The sequence below is a fragment of the Pteropus vampyrus genome, unplaced genomic scaffold, assembly GCF_000151845.1.
Source record: "Pteropus vampyrus isolate Shadow unplaced genomic scaffold, Pvam_2.0 Scaffold323, whole genome shotgun sequence".
NCBI classification, from domain to species: domain Eukaryota; kingdom Metazoa; phylum Chordata; class Mammalia; order Chiroptera; family Pteropodidae; genus Pteropus; species Pteropus vampyrus.
The window spans coordinates 1,608,279-1,627,513 of record NW_011889104.1 but is presented as its reverse complement, the minus strand read 5'-3'; the positions used below and the strand labels follow the sequence as shown (position 1 = coordinate 1,627,513).

The following is a 19,235-nucleotide window of genomic DNA, read 5'->3' as shown; positions in this document are numbered from 1 at the left end:
GTATATATATATATAAAACTATCCTTTACATATTCATAATGGTAACCACAAGCCAAAGATTCAGAACTGTTGTATATAATATAAAACAAGAAGAACCAGAGGGAAAACTCACAAAAGCTAACCAAAATAAAGAAAGCAGAAGTATAAGGACAAGGAAGCAATGGAAACAACGAGCTACCAGAAAGCAAAAGAGAAAATGGCTATAAGAAGACCTCATATTTCAATAATTACCCTAAATGTAAATGGATTGAACACACCAATAAAAAGGCACAGAGTTGCAGAATGGATCAAAAAACAAAACCCAACCATATGCTGCCTCCAGGAGACACATCTCAACTCCAAAGACAAATATAGACTCAGAGTGAAAGGGTGGAAAATGATATTTCAAGCAAATGGCATTCAGAGAAAAGCGGGAGCAGTGGTACTAATATCAGATGAAATAGACTTTAAAATAAAAAAAGGTAAAGAAAGATACTGAGGGACACTTCATAATGATAAAGGAAATCATGCACCAAGAAGACATAACACTTACTAATATCTATGCTCCCAATCGCACAGACCCAAAATATGTAAAGCAATTACTAACAGAAATAAAGGGAGAAACACTATCATAGTAGGGGACCTAAATACCCCACTGTCGGATATGGACAGATCATGCAAACAGAAAATCAATAAGGAAATAACATCTTTAAATGACACATTAGACCAACTTGACATTTATAGAGCCTTCTATCCCAAAACAGCTGCTTATACATACTTCTCTAGTGCACATGGAACATTCTCAAGAATTGACCACATACTGAGACACAGAGATAGCCTCAACAAATATAAGAGGGTTGAAAGCATACCAACCATATTCTCTGATCATAATGCTTTGAAACTAGAGATCAACGGCAAAAATAAAATCAGGAAGAAACACAAATACATAGAGATTAAACAACATGCTATTGAAGAATAACTGGGTCAGAGAAGAAATAAAAAGAGAGATCAAGAGATACATAGAAATGAACAATAATCAAAACTTTTGGGACATGGCAAAAGAGGTCATAAGAGGAAAGTTCATATCATTACAGGCCGATCTCCAAAAATAAGAGCAAGCCCAAATAAACAACCTAATGCTTCATCTTAAAAAACTAGAAAAGGAACAACAAATGAAGCCTAAAGTCAGCAGAAGGAAAGAAATCATCAAAATTAGAGCAGAAATAAATGAAATTGAAAAAAAATAGAAAAAATAAATGCAACAAAGAGCTGGTTCTTTGAGAAGTTTGATAAACTTGACAAATCCCTGGCTAGACTCATTAAAGAAAAACGAGAAAGGACACAAATAAACAAAATCAGGGATTAAAGAGAGGAAATTACCACTAACATCACAGAAATACAAAGGATCATACAAGAATACTATGAAAGAGTATATAACACTAAATTTAATAACCTAGAAGAAATGGACCAGTACTTAGAAAAATACAACCTTCCTAGACTGAATCAAGAAGAACTGGAAAATCTAAATAGACTGATCAGCAGTATGGAAATTGAAACAATCATCAAAAACCTACCAAAAAGTCAAAGTCCGGGACCAGATGACTTCACCAGTGAATTCTACCAAACATTCAAAGATTTAATACCTATTCTCCTAAAACTCTTCCAAAAAATCGAAGCAGAGGCAATACTTCCCAACTCATTTTATGAGGCCAGTATTACTCTGATACCAAAACCTGGTAAAGATAACACAAAAAAAGAAAACTACAGACCGATATCTCTCATGGCCACAGATGCAAAAATCCTAAATAAGATACTAGCGAACTGAATACAGCAACATAGTAAAAAGATTATACACCACGATCAAGTGGGCTTCACCCCAGAGGCACAGGGATGGTTCAACATAAGTGAATCAATTAATGCGATACACCACATAAACCAATTAAAAAATAAGAATCATATGATCATATTAATGGATGCAGAAAAAGCCTTTGACAAGATATATCATCCATTTAGGATCAAAACACTTAACGAAATCGGTATAGAAGGAAAGTACATTAATATAATAAAGGCCATAAATGACAAACCCTCAGCCAACATTATACTTAATGGTGAAAAACTAAAAACCTTCCCTCTAAGATTAGGAACAAGGCAAGGCTGTCCACTATCACCACTGTTATTCAATATAACATTGGAGGTCCTAGCGAGTGCAATCAGACAAGAGAAAGATATAAAAGGTATCCAAATAGGAAACGAAGAAGTCAAACTGTCACTATTTGCGGATGACATGATTCTCTATATAGAAAACCCTAAAGACTCCACAAGAACACTACTAGAAACAATAAGCAAATACAGTAAAGTCTCTGGATACAAAATCAATGCTCAAAAATCCATAGCTTTTCTATACTGTAATAATGAAGTGTTAGGAAAAGAAGTGAAAAAACAATACCTTTTGCAATTGCAACAAAAAGAATAAAATATCTAGGAATAAATTTAACAAAACAAGTGAAGGACTTATATAATGAAAACTATAAGACCCTATTAAAAGAAATTGAAGAAGAAACAAAGAAATGGAAAGATATTCCGTGTTCTTGGATTGGAAGAATCAACATAGTCAAAATGACCATATTACCTAAAGCAGATTTAATGCAATCCCCATCAAAATCTAGTCAGCATTTTTTAAAGAAATAGAACAAAAAATCATCAGATTTGTATGGAAGCACAAAAGATCCCAAATTGCCAAAGCCATCCTGAGAAAAGAGAACAAGGCTGCAGGCATCACTCTGCCTGACTTCAAAGTATACTACAAAGCGACAGTAATCAAAACAACATGGTATTGGCAGCAAAACAGACACACGGACCAGTGGAACAGAATCAAGAGTCCAGAAGTAAACCTATATTTATGTGGGCAAATAATTTTCGACAAAGAAGCCAAAAACATACAGTGGAGAAAGGAAAGTCTCTTCAATAAATGGTGCTGGGAAAACTGGAAAGCCACCTGCAAAAGAATGAAACTAGGCTGTTGTCTATCACCGCATACCAAAATTAACTCAAAATGGATTAAGGACCCAAATATAAGCCCTGAAACAATAAAATGAATGGAAGAAAACTTGGGAACTAAACTCAAGGACCTTGGACTTAAAGAGGATTTTATGAATTTGACCTCAAAAGCAAGGGAAGTAAATGCTAAAATAAATGAATGGGACTGCATCAAACTAAAAAGCTTTTGTTCTGTTCAGCAAAAGAAATCGTCAACAAGGTAAAGAGAGAACCATCGAATGGGAAAATATATTTGCAAGCAACACCTCCAATAAGGGCCTAATATTCAAAATATACAAAGAACTCAATAACAACAACAACAAAAAACCAAATGATCCAATCAAAAAATGGGCAGAGGACCTGAACAGACACTTCTCCCTAGAGGACATACTAATGGCCAACAAATATATGAAAAGATGCTCAACATCACTAGCCATTAGGGAAACGAAAATCAAAACCACAATGAGATACCATCTCGCACCTGTTAGAATAACTATAATCAACAGGACAAGTAATAACAAATGTTGGAGAGGATGCAGAGAAATAGAAACCCTCATACACTGCTGGTGGGACTGCAAATTAGTACAGCCACTATGGAAAACTGTATGGAGGTTCTTCAAAAAACTAAGAATTGATCTACCATATGATCCAGCAATTCCTCTACTGGGTATTTCTCCCAAAGACTTGAAAACCCATATCCATAAATATATTTGCACACTGATGTTCATAGCAGCATTATTCACAGTGGCCAGGACGTTGAAGCCATCAAAGTGTCCTATAATAGATGATTGGCTAAAGAAGCTGTGGTACATATATACAATAGAATATTACTCAGACATAAGAAGAGATGAAATACTGCCATTTGTGACAACATGGTTGGATATCGAGATAATCATGCTAAGTGAAATAAGCCAGACAGAAAAAGTTAAAAATCACATGATATCACTTATATGTGGGATATAAACGTGAAAGCTACAAATGAGCAAGACAAACAAACAGAGGCTCGTGGACAAAGACTATAGGCTAGTGGTTACCAGAGGACTATAGACTAGTGGTTACGAGTGGGGTGGGGGAAAAGGGGGGAAGTAGATGGAGTAAAGAGGGTCAAATATAGGGTTTATGAAGAGAGTGAAGTGGGTAAAGGTGATCGAATATATGGTAACTGAAGCAAACTGGACTTTGGGTGGTAAATACACAATAGAATATACAGATGTCAAATTATAATGTACACCTGAAAATTATATAATTGTATTAACCAATGTTACTCCAATAAAATTAATTTTAAAAAAGTATTCGAAATAGAAAATTTTAATTAAAAAAAGAAGATGCATTTAATGCCATAAAAATGGATACTTCAAAGGCTTTAAACGGTAAATGTTTTTTTGTATATCACAAAGAAAGAATTATCACAATGAAGTTCTGATACAAATCACAAAATAAACACTAAAAACATCCTGAGTGAAATAAGCTGACCAGAAAAGATCACCCAGAGTCATCTGTGCATTATAAAACCATCAAGATTGAAAAAAGGAAGAAAAATCTCAATAAGTTTCAGAAAAATAAAATTGGACAAGAATGGAAAAAGCCATTTTCAAAGTTGGGACAGGTGGTGAGAGTTCAAGTGGGACGTGGGTTGTATTAGAACATGGAAAGCGTAATGATGTCATCATTGAGAATTACAAAGTGAGTCCCTGGGATGGCACACCAATTTTGGATAAAACATCCAGGAGTCCTGCATGTGAAATGGCGAATGTAGGAAAGCGATGACAGCTGTGGAATCTGAGTGCAAGGTACAACTATCTACACTGCTATGGAAAGCTTTCTAAACTGTAATTTTCTTGATTCGAAACAACCGTGTCAATACCATGCCAGAAAAGCAGAAAAGAAATGAGAGAGGCTGAGCGGTGTGCAGGTGCAGTTTGCTCAAGGTGAGGACACTGTTCTCCCTCGCAGTGGAGCATATGGTCGTTGGAGGACCCTGTCCATCTGCATCAGGAGCCTCTCTACAGGGTCATGACAAATGACCCAGTACATAGCACATGCAGTGGAATTTTTGTATTCCAATGTTCCACGTCACTCGGATTCAAAAAAAAAAAAAAAAGCTAATAACCAAAAAAGGGTGGTATTGGCATAAAAACACATAAATCAATGGAACACTATGGAGCCCAAAACTGAACCCACACCAATGATGCTGGGAACACTAGACAGCCGCATGCAAAATGACACCGGGCACTAGCTGACACCACACAGAAAAAACAACAGTTTTCTGCACCAGTCCCTGCTCTGCTGGGGAGCAGAAGACCAACACTTCTATATCAACCCCGCAGCACTATTCACGTGCAGGAAGCTTCTCCTTACCTGTCCCTCCCTTGACACAGCCTCTCAGGAAGATTCAGAGGTAAACCAGGTACAGACGCAGTCCCACCTTATTCTCAAACCTCAGCACCTCTAGGGCCAATGCTGCACTAACTGAATTTCCTCAGAACTGATACCATGACAGGATCCAAAAAGGCATCACAGAGGCTCTGGCCACCAGGTCTCGCCCACAGCTGGCCCCTAGCTCTCACGCCAGAGCTGGCCCCTGGCTCTCTCAGTGTTTCAGGAAAAGTTTTCCCACAGGAAGCGTTCCCTTTAAGTTGGGCCCAAGGTGATATACTCAGGAAACTGGTCTGGAAGTACCCACATGAAACCAGCCTGAACGAAGTGCTCATAAGAACTCCAACAGGCTGAAGTGCAACCCCCACCCTAGGTGCTCACACAGTCTCCCTCTGCTCCTCACACACTGGCACAACATAGATGGATAAGTCGCCTCTGAGTCTAATCTCAGCCATACCCCAGGCAACCCCTCTGCCACTCACAGGCTGGTGAAAGGGAAGAGGACACATTTGCCTCCAAGACTCGCCTGGTACCTCACACTGGGACTTCCTCTGCCCCTCACAATCTGGCAGGAGCCAGGATGGAGTATGCCCCTCTAAGTCTCTTCTCAACCATTTTCCCGGGACCTCCTAAGATCCTCACATACTAAGCTCATGCCACCATAAAGAATTTGCCTCAAGGTCTCTCCTCCTATATTTCCCAGTACTCCATAGCACTTCACATACTGAGCTTGTGCAAGAATGGAGAAATCTCCTCCAAGTCTCTACTCCCCCATACTCCAGGCACCCCCTCTTCCACTAATACACTTCCTAGAGCTGGGATATAGAAATCGCCTCCAGGTCTCTACTAGCCCCTACCCAAGTGTGAATGAAAAAAGGTTCTATAAAAAGTAACCTCACAGGGTGATCAGTTCACAAATTCCTACCTGGGGCAGGTCCTGGAGGATAGTCACAGCTCAAACCTATCACTTCTTTAGTGACATGTTTTAAGCCAGCACTGTCAACTGGTGTTCTGCATCTAGGTAAACACACTTTCAAGTAACAACTATAATACTCCTTGGAGGGGGTATTAACCCTAGGAGAGCACACAAGTTCATTGTCTATTCTGTAATCCATCCCTGCCTTTCTTTTCACCACCTACATGTGATCTTCCTTATGTTTCCTCAATAACTTCTAATGAATGAAAGAAGTGGCAAGATTGATTCCCCATAGCATTCGAGATCTTGCTCTCTGGCTGATGTCATCAGTTTGGCTCACATAAACTCTTATACGTATTCTCTACAGTCTTAGAGGTCTCTTGCACCCATAACAAGCATCCACTCTGCTCCTCTAACACTAACTTGAGCCAAATGGAGAAATTGTCTCCAGGTCCTTCCGGGCCCTTTTCCAGGCAACTGCTTTGTCCCTCAAATATTGGTTAAACTCAGGAATAGAGAATTCACCTCCAGGACACTCCTCTCCCTGCTCCGAAGACCTGCTCTTCCCTTTACACATTGGGTTATACTGGAACACAGATTTCCCCCCGCCCCAATTCTCTACTACTTCCTTCCCCAGGCACTCCCTCTGCTCCTCACATGCTGGCTAAAACCAAGATGGACAAATCGCACTCAAATCTGCCCTAACCCTCTTCCCCAGAAACCCTAGACCATTTACTTCCTGAAGTGATAAATATCCAACATACCTAAACATAAAAGTTACAGTACAAAAGATCATGATATTAAATCAAGCACAAGAGAAGGATGTAATGGAGAGACACAGTAGACACTGAATGAATGAGGTGGCTGACAGCACAACACACTATATTCCAGTATTAGGAATTTACTTTGTTCTCTAAACAGTAACATGCTGAAAAACACCACTGCTCGATGGGAATCTTGAATAATTTGTCACTTTGGTCCAGGTTCTCAAAAGGCCCAGAGGGGGAAAAACATGTGATGTTTCTTCTCTTTGGGGTACTCTCTCATGTAATAGCTCAAATTTGTATCCACTTTGTTAAATACGCAAGCAGTGATATCATTTTCATGCTTTAAGGATGTTGCTCGAAACTACAGAACCCTGAAACTAACAGCACTAAAATTCAGATGCCCTTCTTCTCCCTTTTGCTTTAGAGCTGTATACGATTCATATTTCATGTCAAGTGTGGGACTAAAATGTATTATTGAAAAGTTACATTTTTAGGAGTACTTCAGTTATCACGGTTAGTACAAATGACCATCAAAATTCCCCACTTTAAGTACATGTCAGTTGTGAAGAAATCAGTAAAAGGAGACATATTCTCTTCACAGATATTAGTGTCAAAAGTTAAACATTTTCCAAGTCCAAACAGAATAAATAACTGATGCTTCCAATTAGCTGCATGGGATTCCTTATGTATTCTTTTCATGGGAATATTGCAGAAAGGTCCCAGACCACCTCACTCTGTGCATGTATCTGGTCATGATTTGCTCTCGTGTATTTAGATAGGTGTGGGATGCCTATATTGGTTACTGGAACTTATTTACTGTGAATGAGGGTTAAGGCAATATGACCTATGCAGCCTTGATCTCCAAATCTCCTGTCACCTGCTCCTCCCATTGTGTACATCTGTGCATGTGGCTAACTTTTAAAATATGTATATTTTTACATTATGTAGATTTTTAATCAGCCTGTCTTGGTTGGATTGTATATGTTATTATATGTGACATTCTTGTAACTGCAGTATTAAGGAATAAAGATTTCTATAAGAAACTCTTTTTATAAAGAACAAACATACCATGCTGAGAGGGGTAACATATCTCACATTAATGGGTGGTTGCTTCATTTATTAAAACTTTAAAAAAGAACATCTTTAAAAAAATAATGAATAAAGGCACAAAGAAAATGATAAAAAATAAAACAGGAAGACTGTAAAAAATACATGTAAAAAATGTAAAGACTGTAAAAAATACCCAGTAACATGGTCATTGATCACCATGACCAGCCATTATGCCCTATAGGTGACAGTACCCACTGTGCCTTTAAATGACTATCGGCACCATAACTTTGTTCACAGCATCATCACACACGCAGGGAGTGCACTGTGCTACTTTAGCACAGTTCCAACATCTCTAGGGGATAGGAATTTTTCTGCTCCTATACCCTTAGGGAACCATGTCCACATATGCAATCTGTTGCTAACAGAAACCAAGTTATGTAATGTATGCCTATACATGTAAAAGGATGGAACTGAATTAAGAGCCCGGAAATAAACCCATCCCTCTAAGGTCACTGAACATTTGGCAAGTGCGGACAACATGGACTTGGATAGAGGAGAGTCTTTTCAGCAAAGGGTGCTAGTTAACTGACTGCCATCTGCAGATGAATGAAATTGGACCCTTACTTCACACCACATAAATAAGAACTTGAAAGAGATAAAAGGTTTAAATGTAGGAGGTAAAATTTTAAATTCTAGAAGAGAACATGGGGACAAATCTTCATGATCTTGGATTTAGTGATGGGTTCCTCAATCTGACATCAAACAATAAGCAATGAAAAGAAAGATAAATGAGATGTCCTTGAGATTAAAATCTTTTTGGCATCAAAAGAAGCTATCCAGGACACTTCCCACTAAAAGAAAAAAAAGTTGTACATTATGTATCTAATGGGAATCTGTTATTCAGAACAAAGAACTCTTACAACTCATTGACAAAAAGACAAACAACTAAACTTTAAAAATGTACTAGAATGGACCCTTCTCTAGAAAAGACACATGAATGGTTAACAGGCCCAAGAGAAGATGTCAGATGTCATGAGTCACGAAAGAAATGCCAATGAAAACCGCACAGCCTCACATACACTAGAATGACCATAATCCAGAAAATGCCAATGACTAATGTAGAGAAATCAGAAACTTTAAACACTGCTTGTGAAAATGCAAAATAGTATGACCTCTGTGTACAATAGTTTGGAATTTCCACTCCACAAAACGTTACCGTCTGGCTGAATGAATCCACTCCTAGATATATACCCCCCAAAATAGAAAACAGGTGTTTAAACATTTAAATGAATTTTCACAGCAGCTTTGTTCACAATAGCAAAAATGTATAAATTCAAAAGTCCATCTTAATTAGTGAAAACGAAGGAAATGATTGTGAACTGTTACACCAGGATTCTTTAGATTGATACACTTATGAACATAATTAATAATTTTGAAATATATTTCCTCATAGCACATAAAGATTTTTAATGTGGCAGAGACACATTTGCTGATAGACCCAAATATATTTAGTTCCTTCAAAATAAACAAAGTTGACAAATCTATGTTCCATAATTAATGTTTTATTTCTTTATCTCATTTGGAAATGGTCTAGATATTCAATGACTATCCATCACTTAATTAACCAAGCAAAAATTTAAAGTTTCAGGTTATTAAAGACAGAAAAATTTTTCCATGTATATATATAATATAATTATTGCTAAACAGTTTTACCTATAAACCATTTATTTGTACCTATTTGTTAAAACTATGACATTTCAAAGTCTATTAATACTTGACCTATTTTAATAAATAACATGACCTTATATCTGTAAACCCAGTAAAAAAGCATTTCATGATAATAACATGTCTATTTAATCAAACCAAGTTTAAGCCAGCAATAACAAATATTTTACCAGATCATAGGATCCTGAAAAGCACTTGGGTTAATTTCTGTTTTATTTCTTGACTTCTGTAAGTGCTTAATTACATTAAGCCAATCAACTATTACAAACTAGCAATACCATCCAAAGATAGAAAGCACCTTACCTATTTAGAAGTTGGTCCAAGTCAAAGGATCCACTTTCTGGCCGTCGATGGTAAGATTTTGGATTTTAATAGTGATTCACACCAATGAGCCTCTTCACAGCTCAGGTGAAGCAAGGAATCACCTCCGCGAAGAGAGTACAAAGGGTACAGTCCTCGCAGGTCCAAGGGATCACTCTCAGAGACTAAGAGCACAGACCTTCGTGACACAGGGTTAGGAGGGTGGGCACACATGGTGTCTCCGGTCTCTCACAAATGTGAGTTGTCTCTGGCCACAAACCCGTTAATTCCTGGCTCTGGGTAAGCGCTAATATAATGGTACTTTTATAGCACTGAAAGGTAACGAAAGTGGAGATGACAAAGGCTCCTTATGGACTGAGGCCCCTCACAGCATTGTCCCCTAAGAGCTGGCAAGGCCAGCTACCAGGTGCACCTGGGTCAGTGCACCTTGAAGATGGCTGACGCCAGAGAAGATAAGATCACTTGTCACAAAACTAAACTCCTATAACATGGAAAAGACAGGAAAAAAACTAATCTGATTTTTAGAGAGAAACTCACAGCAAAGTTTGTCTCCACAGACACCAGTTTGGAGAGAATCATTTAACTCCTGACCCTCTGAGGCCAGCTGGAACAGCAGGCTTATAGGAGCCTATGCCTATGTTCTGTCCCTATAGTACCTCCTTCTTATGACAAAGAACACAAAAAAAACATAGATGCAGAGGGAAAAAAGGATCATTTCTGGAAGGAAAAACTCAATGAATAAAACTCTATACTGGGGCAAGAAGCAAATATTTTTAACTGCCCATCTAACCTACAACAGAGACAATGGACTCACACTACTTCTACCTTCTAGCAAACACTGCAAAGACTAGGAATTTTAAGTTTTGTCAGGCAATCTGGAAAACAATGCTACATGGAGTGGGAGGAAGACCGAGGTTGGTCTCCATGCTCCTGCCTGGAATCTGCATTAATGTGATTATACTAAGATTTTTTTATCTGTCCTTCACAATTTTTAAGGAACCAGGCTAGACAACTTTAGTCTGTGTTTTTTAAAAGTGGTCCTTTCAATTTTTTCTTTTCCTTTCTTTCTTTTTTTTTTTTGTGGTTTAGCAGTTGTGGCCTGTGTTTCCATTTCTGATCTACTGAGCAGGAGGGCCTAGGGTAGAGGCGGAAACTTTCTTTGTAATTCCGATCAGACTTTGAAAACTCAGCTTCCATTTTTGTCAAATGTCTTATCAGTTATTAAATCCTTTGAAATTTTTCCAACATTGTGGTATATGAAGGAGGCACGAGAACTATACAAATTGACTTAATATTAAACCAGGCTGTTTTCAGAACATGCGAGGTACCGCCAGTTATGGGAACCTGGCTGATCAGCCCTATGGCCAGACCACAAGGAAGCTATAGAACACAGGAAAATTCTTGCAGAGGTTACTAACAACTGTTTATCCATATCATTAAGGTTTACCCATACTGTGAGAGAGAAACAGGAAAACGAAGACTTTAAGCCGTACCCTACACAAAATAAACCCAACGATTTATTCCATTCTTTACTCTCTCCAGCCAGATCAAGAGATCAATACCAATTCTCATAATCTTATGTATCAATAAATTTGAAAAGTTACACCTCATTGGGAAATCTCTTGATTTTGCCTTCTGTCTTTTTAACCTAATATTGATATTACCATGTGTAATACCCAAGAAGATAAAGAACTAATTCAAAAGCTTAAGAATAGTTCAATTTGCTTGTATCCACGCATTTTTAAAATGTGGTCTTTCTCTAGGTATCAATAAAACAATTGCTTATTAGGAGAGGTCTATAAAATATTTTCCAATTTAAAAGTTTTTCCAAATCAGAGAATCCATAGTCCGCCCATTAATTTTAACAGCGACATAAACCAATAAGGCTTTTTACGGCTTAGCCAAGGAAGCCAAAGGCTTCCTATGCCCATGGCATTTCCTTGTTTTAACACAAAAAACATGTACACAGAAAAAAATGACCATCTCTGGAAGGAAAGTTTCAATAAAGAAAACTGTAAGTCACTAAGTCCAAGTAGTTGGCCTCACAAATATTTTTTCATGCCCATCTAAACGTATTAGAGAGGAAAAAGACTAGCAGCACTTCTAAATTCTCCCATACCCTGCATAAGCACACCAAAAAGGCTGACAGGGCAAACAAATATACTGCTTACCTCTGCCAACACACGTCCATCATCTCTCAGCTACAGCAGTTTCCAGGAGCTAGCAGTATCCCAGTCATTAATTCTCCTGGTGCCAAAACTGATGGCAGCTTTCTGGCTTTCTCAAATCAATCTTAATCAAGCCTTCAAGCTCAAGCATCTTTTATCACCAGGGGAGAGAGGAGGAGCACAGAAAGGCAAGATATAAAAAAGAGCTTGAAATTTCCAAATCTCTTTGTTCAGGCACAACTCTTCTATCAATTAGCATATCTATGGAAGGAGCTGTTAGCCTGGGAGAAAGGCAGGCTAGAATTAAGGTAGAAGCAATTACCCGTTACACATAGACTGATAGACCCAAATATCTATAACATGAAGCAAAAACTAGACTAATTGATGTTCAGTCCTCACCCTCTCTTACACCAAAAAATAAAAAATAAAAGTAAAACACCAAAAATTCTCCACACCAAGCCTTTCCTCTGCTGGGTCCTCTGAAGACTGACATGCCCTCCCCCACCCCTCAGCAGTCCTCCACACCCTTATCTCTCATGGCGGTCCTGTGAGTATCTCCCAGGGGCTGCTGGGGTCCTTTGTCTCAGCACCATGGCGCCACCAGAAGCTCCTCTAATGGGCTTTCTGAAAAGGCAGAGCAGAGTCCACATGCACAAGAAGCCACACGCACTATGTGGGTCACGTGAGCATGGGTGGGAAGTCACACATGGTCACGTGGGATCAGTGGAAGTCCACACAGGGTGGAGATTAGAGCTCCCAGTGACCACAGGACCAGGTCTGGAGTCATGGCAAACCAAGTCCACACTGCCTGACAAATCTTTACAGGAGCCATTCCTCAGTTCCTCCCCCATGGGCTTTAGCCACCTCCTGGCACCCCTAGGCCCTCACCTCACAGTGGCACCACCCCCCGACACCCGCACCTCGTGCTTCCTCTGGCCAAGCAGCTATAGGCCAATGGTGGGAGAACAGCAAATCAGACCTAAGCTGTGTGGACTGTGTGGCTGGGATGGGCGCTCCAGTGTTGGGACCAGCCCATCTGTGTCCCCTGGCAGAGGAACAGGACAGGACCAAGTTTGTTCAGCAGCAGGTATCAGCAGACTCCTCCCTGCCCAGGCTTTGGAGTATAGCATTCTTCAAACATAAGCTTTTATTGTAGAACGCTTAGCAGAATTGTGTACATAGGGAAACCTGAATTAATATTTTCAAATGACTAAATAAATATTTTAAACATTTGATTGATATAAAAGTATGGGAATGCTAAAGATGCTCACTCTTGGGATAGCCACAGGTGCTCCTGTGCCAGTTCATGCTCTTCTGGTTAAGCTTGCTGCTGCAAGCTTTTAGCATTTTGTTTTCTATTGTGCTTAATTATAGGGGCTCCTTGACTTATCAACACCTAATTTAAAAATCATTAGTGGGGAATTGCCAGCAGTGGCCGAGGAGGTGGCTATACACCAGCCCGAGAGTAGAGCCCACACTGCAGTGGCAAGAATGTGCCACAATCACAGGGCCAGCCCTGAGGAGCACCCGCCCGCCACTGCTGCCACCATCACACGCAGACCAAGGAGATGTGGGATATATGGATTTGGGATATGAATTCTCATGGAAACGTACTTTGGGGTTGTAAATATTTCTGATGAAACTAGATTGGATAAATTTCACTATCTTTGTATATTTATATATTTTTAATTTTGCATTTGACTTAAAGTGCCACGAGACAATTTGCATATTGCAAGGTGGTCTTAGCCCGCTCCTTGATTTGGGTACTCTTGGGTATGTTCCTGCTGCTTTACTTCAATGAATGCAACAAATGTGGCGAAAAAAAGAGAGAGAAATTCCCGCTGGGGACATTCCAGAGCCAGTGCAACGGCCTCATGGAGGCCCTAGAGCATGGGGAAACTAGTCATTGTTCCAAAAGAAGATCAAGAAAAGTTGAAAGAGATGTTTAAAATCAATCAGCTCGATTAAATGGCCAGTGAGATGATTGCATTCAACACACCTTTACTAGATGTTAGATTAGAAGGGTGTAAAACGAAGGTGTATCCAGATAATATTCCTGTGATGAGTGTGATGATAGTTTGCCACAATGAGGCTTGGAGCACACTTCTGTGAACTGTCCATACTGTCATTAATTGCTCACCAAGACACATGCTAGAAGAAACTGTTCTAGTAGATGATGCCAGAGAAAGAGACTTTTTGAAAAGACCCCTGGAGAGATATGTGGGGGAAAAGTACCAGTTGATGTAACTCTAATGGAATAATGTTCAGGATTGATCAGAGCTATATTAAAAGGAGTTGCTTGTGTCTTTATAAGATAATATTGAATGTCAACTCTAACGGAAAATTGTTTTAATTAAATATATATAAAATAAATGGAATTGCTGTGTCTAAAGGCCAAGTGATCACCCTCATAGACACTCACTGTGAGTGTAAGTATACAGGGAGATAAGTGGAGCCTTTCTTAGCTAGGATCAAACCTGACAGGAAAGCATTAGTACAGACTTACCATTCATGTGACCAGAGATGCTTTTGAGTGCATGGTAGGTTTTGATATGACCTATGATAGATTCAACTGGAAGCTCTATTTTTGCTGATATCCTGTTCTCCAAAGAGAAATGGACAGAAGGAGAGTTAATCAGACTCTTCCTGTCAGAACACCTACAGTGGCAGGAGGCCTTTGTTCAAGAGGCAGAGATCACTTTCAGGATATTGGAATATAAAATGCTGGGATGGATATTTGGGGAAGAGAAAACATAGAAAATTCCTCTAGGATTCAGCACTGTGGAGGAATTTAGGACATTGTTACCGGTTCACATGCTAGACATGTGTTTAGGAAAGCTACATCTTACGTGTTTCCAGGAGGCAGAGGGCACATAATCAATAAAAATGACAGGTGACTTGCAGAAGCATGGATGGGTGAATTTAAGAATTTCTTCTATATCATTTATCCAGGTATACGAAGGTAGGTTATGGAGATAGAGCATCAAGACTTGATCTAAGACACAAACTCCAATGCAAAACCTTTCTCTCGGAACCTAGAAACTATTTATCCTGAGTCTCAGACTCCACATCACTATTTTTCTTTGGGAGAGATACAAAATGTGGAAACAAATCAGTGTCTAGATAACATCGCTAAAAAAGAGAATGAAAAAGTAGGAATTTTTAACTGTCACAGTATGAATGGCAATCAGGTTTCCTCTTAAACTTTCAACAGAGAAATTAGAACAGATGACCTTTGCTTAAATGTCTATGAACTTAATGGCCTGGTCACAGAGCTCAGATGCCACCACCTAAAGGCCACCAACCTTGTAGCATGTGAACAGCAATCCATGCCTGGATGAAGCCGCACAGAGGATACCCAGGTGCCTAGCATTAGAGACTGTGATGGAAGCTGGTCCCAGCAGTGGCTTCAAAACATCATTCTTCCAGAAATATTCTGAAATAAAACTTACAAAAAGAAAGAAAAAAAGGACTAGCTGGGCTACCTTTGCATACCTTTCTGCCACATTCTTAAATAATGACAATAGTAAAAATGCTTCCTTCCTACAGGATGTAAGATTTCTCATCCATTAAAAATTAGACTCCATTCACTTCTCAGCTGTGAACTGGCCTTCCTGTCCAAGGATGTGCAATGACAATGTAGGCAAACTGTGCACACTGATGTTTACAATGTTGGAAGAGTCCTTCATCATTGTAAAGAATATTCAGATGATGAAATGACCAACAAAATGTGCTTTCTAGAAAGCTGCACCTCTTACAGTTTGCTTGCACATCAGTAATTTCTGCTGAATGTATTGTCATAATAGGGTTTTCAAGATTTTTTCTGATTAAAACTGGTAGCCAGTATATTAAATATTAATATAAAGATATATGAAAGGACCTGGAACCAGATTCAAAATCATGAAAACAACATATTTACAAAAAAATAATTAAAAACTATATTAAACAGCCTTTAAAGGAAATTAGAACTATGAGAAGTACAATTTGTTATAGTATAATATCAAATTTCCAAAAAAGTTTTATACCTCAGTGGAGAAAAATAATTGATTCCAATGACAATCATTTTGTTTTCATCTCTGATAGTCATGGATATTTTTAAATTTTTCCTTGGGGTGCTGAAATTGAGCTGGAAAATGGCTCTTTAAAAGTGGTTTTAATTGCTTTCTGCAATTTTAAAAATTTATTTTAGAAGGCACTGGGGTGGGATGAGGAGCTCACCTTAATTGGAAAATGGCAAAAAGAGAGGAAGAATAACGAAGGGTAAAGGGCAGGGATGAAGAGTGTGAAGCTGCTGATGGAGGAGAACAGGCTGAAGACTCACACAAAGTGTCTGTCTATTGGCCTGGAAGGAAATAACACAGTGAAGAATAGGGAGGAAGAAAGAGGAGAGAGGGAGGAGGGATTTACCATGAGCAGGAGCTCGGACTTGTCAGAGAGTGAGAATGCGAGATAAAAAGAGCACACCTTGAATCGAGTCAGATATTGATGGAGAATGAGGTAGATGGTTGTACAGTGACTAAAAGGGACAGAAAATGTAGGATGTGTGGTGTTTAGCTGCTGCCAGCCCATGGTCACTGACTTTGTGTGTGGCCTATAGGTTTGAGATCTCTTGGGGGTGGCCTTGGCTGAATATTCACTGTTTTCCCAAGTCTTCCAGGTCCTGAAGTTCCTTCTGAACCTGATAATGGCCCTAGCCTTGGAAAGAACAGCTTATGCCAGAGGAAAGCTGAAGAACTCTATCCCCAGCCCTCCAGACAGGTCCACTCACCACAGCTATGTACGGAAGTGGCTGTTCTAGCCAAGCTGCCCAAGAAACCTGGTGTTCAGCACCTCTTGCAAATGCTGCACCCAGAGTAGAGTCCCCAAGGATCCTTCAGCCCCAACCCCCAGGCTACAGCCTGGGATCTCGCCGTATCCTGCCTTCCCAGCTCTCCTTAGAGGCTACAGCCTGGCTCCTACAGGCTTCTCTATGGTCTTTTTATACACAAGTTTTCTGCTCTCAGACTTGGGTTCCTATTGGTCTGGTTCTCCTGAGCTGCCTCTTTTCATGCAAAGTATTTCTTTGGTGTACTCCCCACTCCTCCCAGATGTGGTGACTTATGGAGGCTCTCTAAGCACACTGTTAGTTTAAAAATTGCCCTGGGGGAGAGAGGGAGCCAAGAGGCAAGCATAGGTAAAAGGAAGGTGAGAAAGTGCTTGATTCAGGGTGTGCCAAGCCTTGTGCTAAGTTTCACCTCGAGGACTCCACATTCCAGTGGCAGCTTCCAGGATGCATAAGACTGCACCTGGGACCCAGCTTTGGGTCTGACACATTCGTTATTGGCTCAGAACCCTTTGGAGAAAGAAGAGATTTTTCTGGTGATCTCCATTCATGTGTTATTCCCAGAAAAACATACTAGATGGCAGCAGAGAAGTTTTTCCTTCTGACCTGCACTCATCTGTTATATCCAAGATGCACACTAGATGGCAGAAAACCTTGTCCTGGTGACCTCCATCTGGTGTTATTCTTAATTTGCACACTAGATAACAGCCCAGAAGAGCTTTCCCTGGTCAACTCCACTAAGGTGTAACTACCAAGTTGCATACTAACTAGCAGCAAAGAAGAGCTTTTCCTGGTGACCCCCACTAAGGCGTTATACCCAAGATGCAAAAAGATGGCAGCAGAGGATAACTTTTCATGATGACATACACTCAGCTGTTTTTCCCATGATACACACTAGATGGCAATAAAGAATAACTTTTCATGATAACGTAGACTCAGGTGTTATTCGAAAGATGCCCACGATTACAGTAGAAATAACTTTTCATGACACGTACTGTGGTGTTTTTCCCAAAATGCCCCACCAGATGGCAGCAAAAAAAATAAATTTTTGTGATGACATGCACTTGGGTTTTATATTCAAAATATCCATGAGATGGCAGCAGAGAATAATATTTTATGACATGCACTCCTGTTTTTCTCAAGATGCACACGAAATTGCACCAGAAAAAAACTTTTCATACTACTTGACCTTCAGTGTTATTTTTAAAATGCACACAAGATAGCAGCAGAAATAACTTTTCATGACATGCACTGCAGCATTATTCCCAAAATGCCCACCAGATGGCAGCAGTGAATAAATATTCTTGATGACAAACACTCGGGTGTTTTTCCTAAAATGCCCATCAGATGGCAGCAGAGAAAAACTTTTTATTATATACACTGGTATTATTCCCAAGATACACACGAGTTGGGGTACAAAATAAATGTTCATGATGACCTACACTCAGGTGTTATTCTCAACATGCCCACCAGATGGCAGAAGAAAATAAATTTTTATAATGACATACACTTAGGTGTTAATTTCAAAATGCCCACAAGTAGAGAATAACATGCATTCCTGTGTTAGTCCCAAGATGCACACAAGATGATAGCAGAGAATAGCTTCTCATAATGACATAAACTCAAGTGTTATTCAGGAGAAGCCAACAAGATAGCAGCAGAGAATAACTTTCCATGATAACATATACAGGAGTATCATTCCCGAGATGCACACAAGATGGCAGCAAAGAAGAGCGTTTCCCTGCCTTAAGGGTTCTAAATAAAAAATCCGGATCCTTGATACTAAGCTCACTTTGAAATAAATCCTGTTTTAGGCCCTTCACATGCCTCAGCTAACGCTACTGCTTCTATTTGCCAAATGAAGCAGGAAAGGTATTATCTCCACTTTACAGGTATTTAAAGTGAAGACTGATTGTAACACAGTTCTGAGTCAAGGAATTTACACCAACACAGGATCCGTCCCTGGAGAGGGACTCCCTCCAGAGAAAGGGGCCCCTGGCCCAGTAAATCTGCTTCAGCATGGCACACAGCTGTCAGCTGTCAGCCATGTATGGGTTTGGCATTGGGTGAAGGTA

General features: G+C 39.5%; 1 pseudogene; it reads left to right on the top strand.

Annotated features, from left to right (window-relative positions):
* LOC105303995 overlaps positions 1 to 15,778 on the top strand; it is a 56,366-nt pseudogene extending 40,588 nt beyond the window's left edge.
* The last annotated feature ends 3,457 nt before the right edge of the window (positions 15,779 to 19,235 follow it).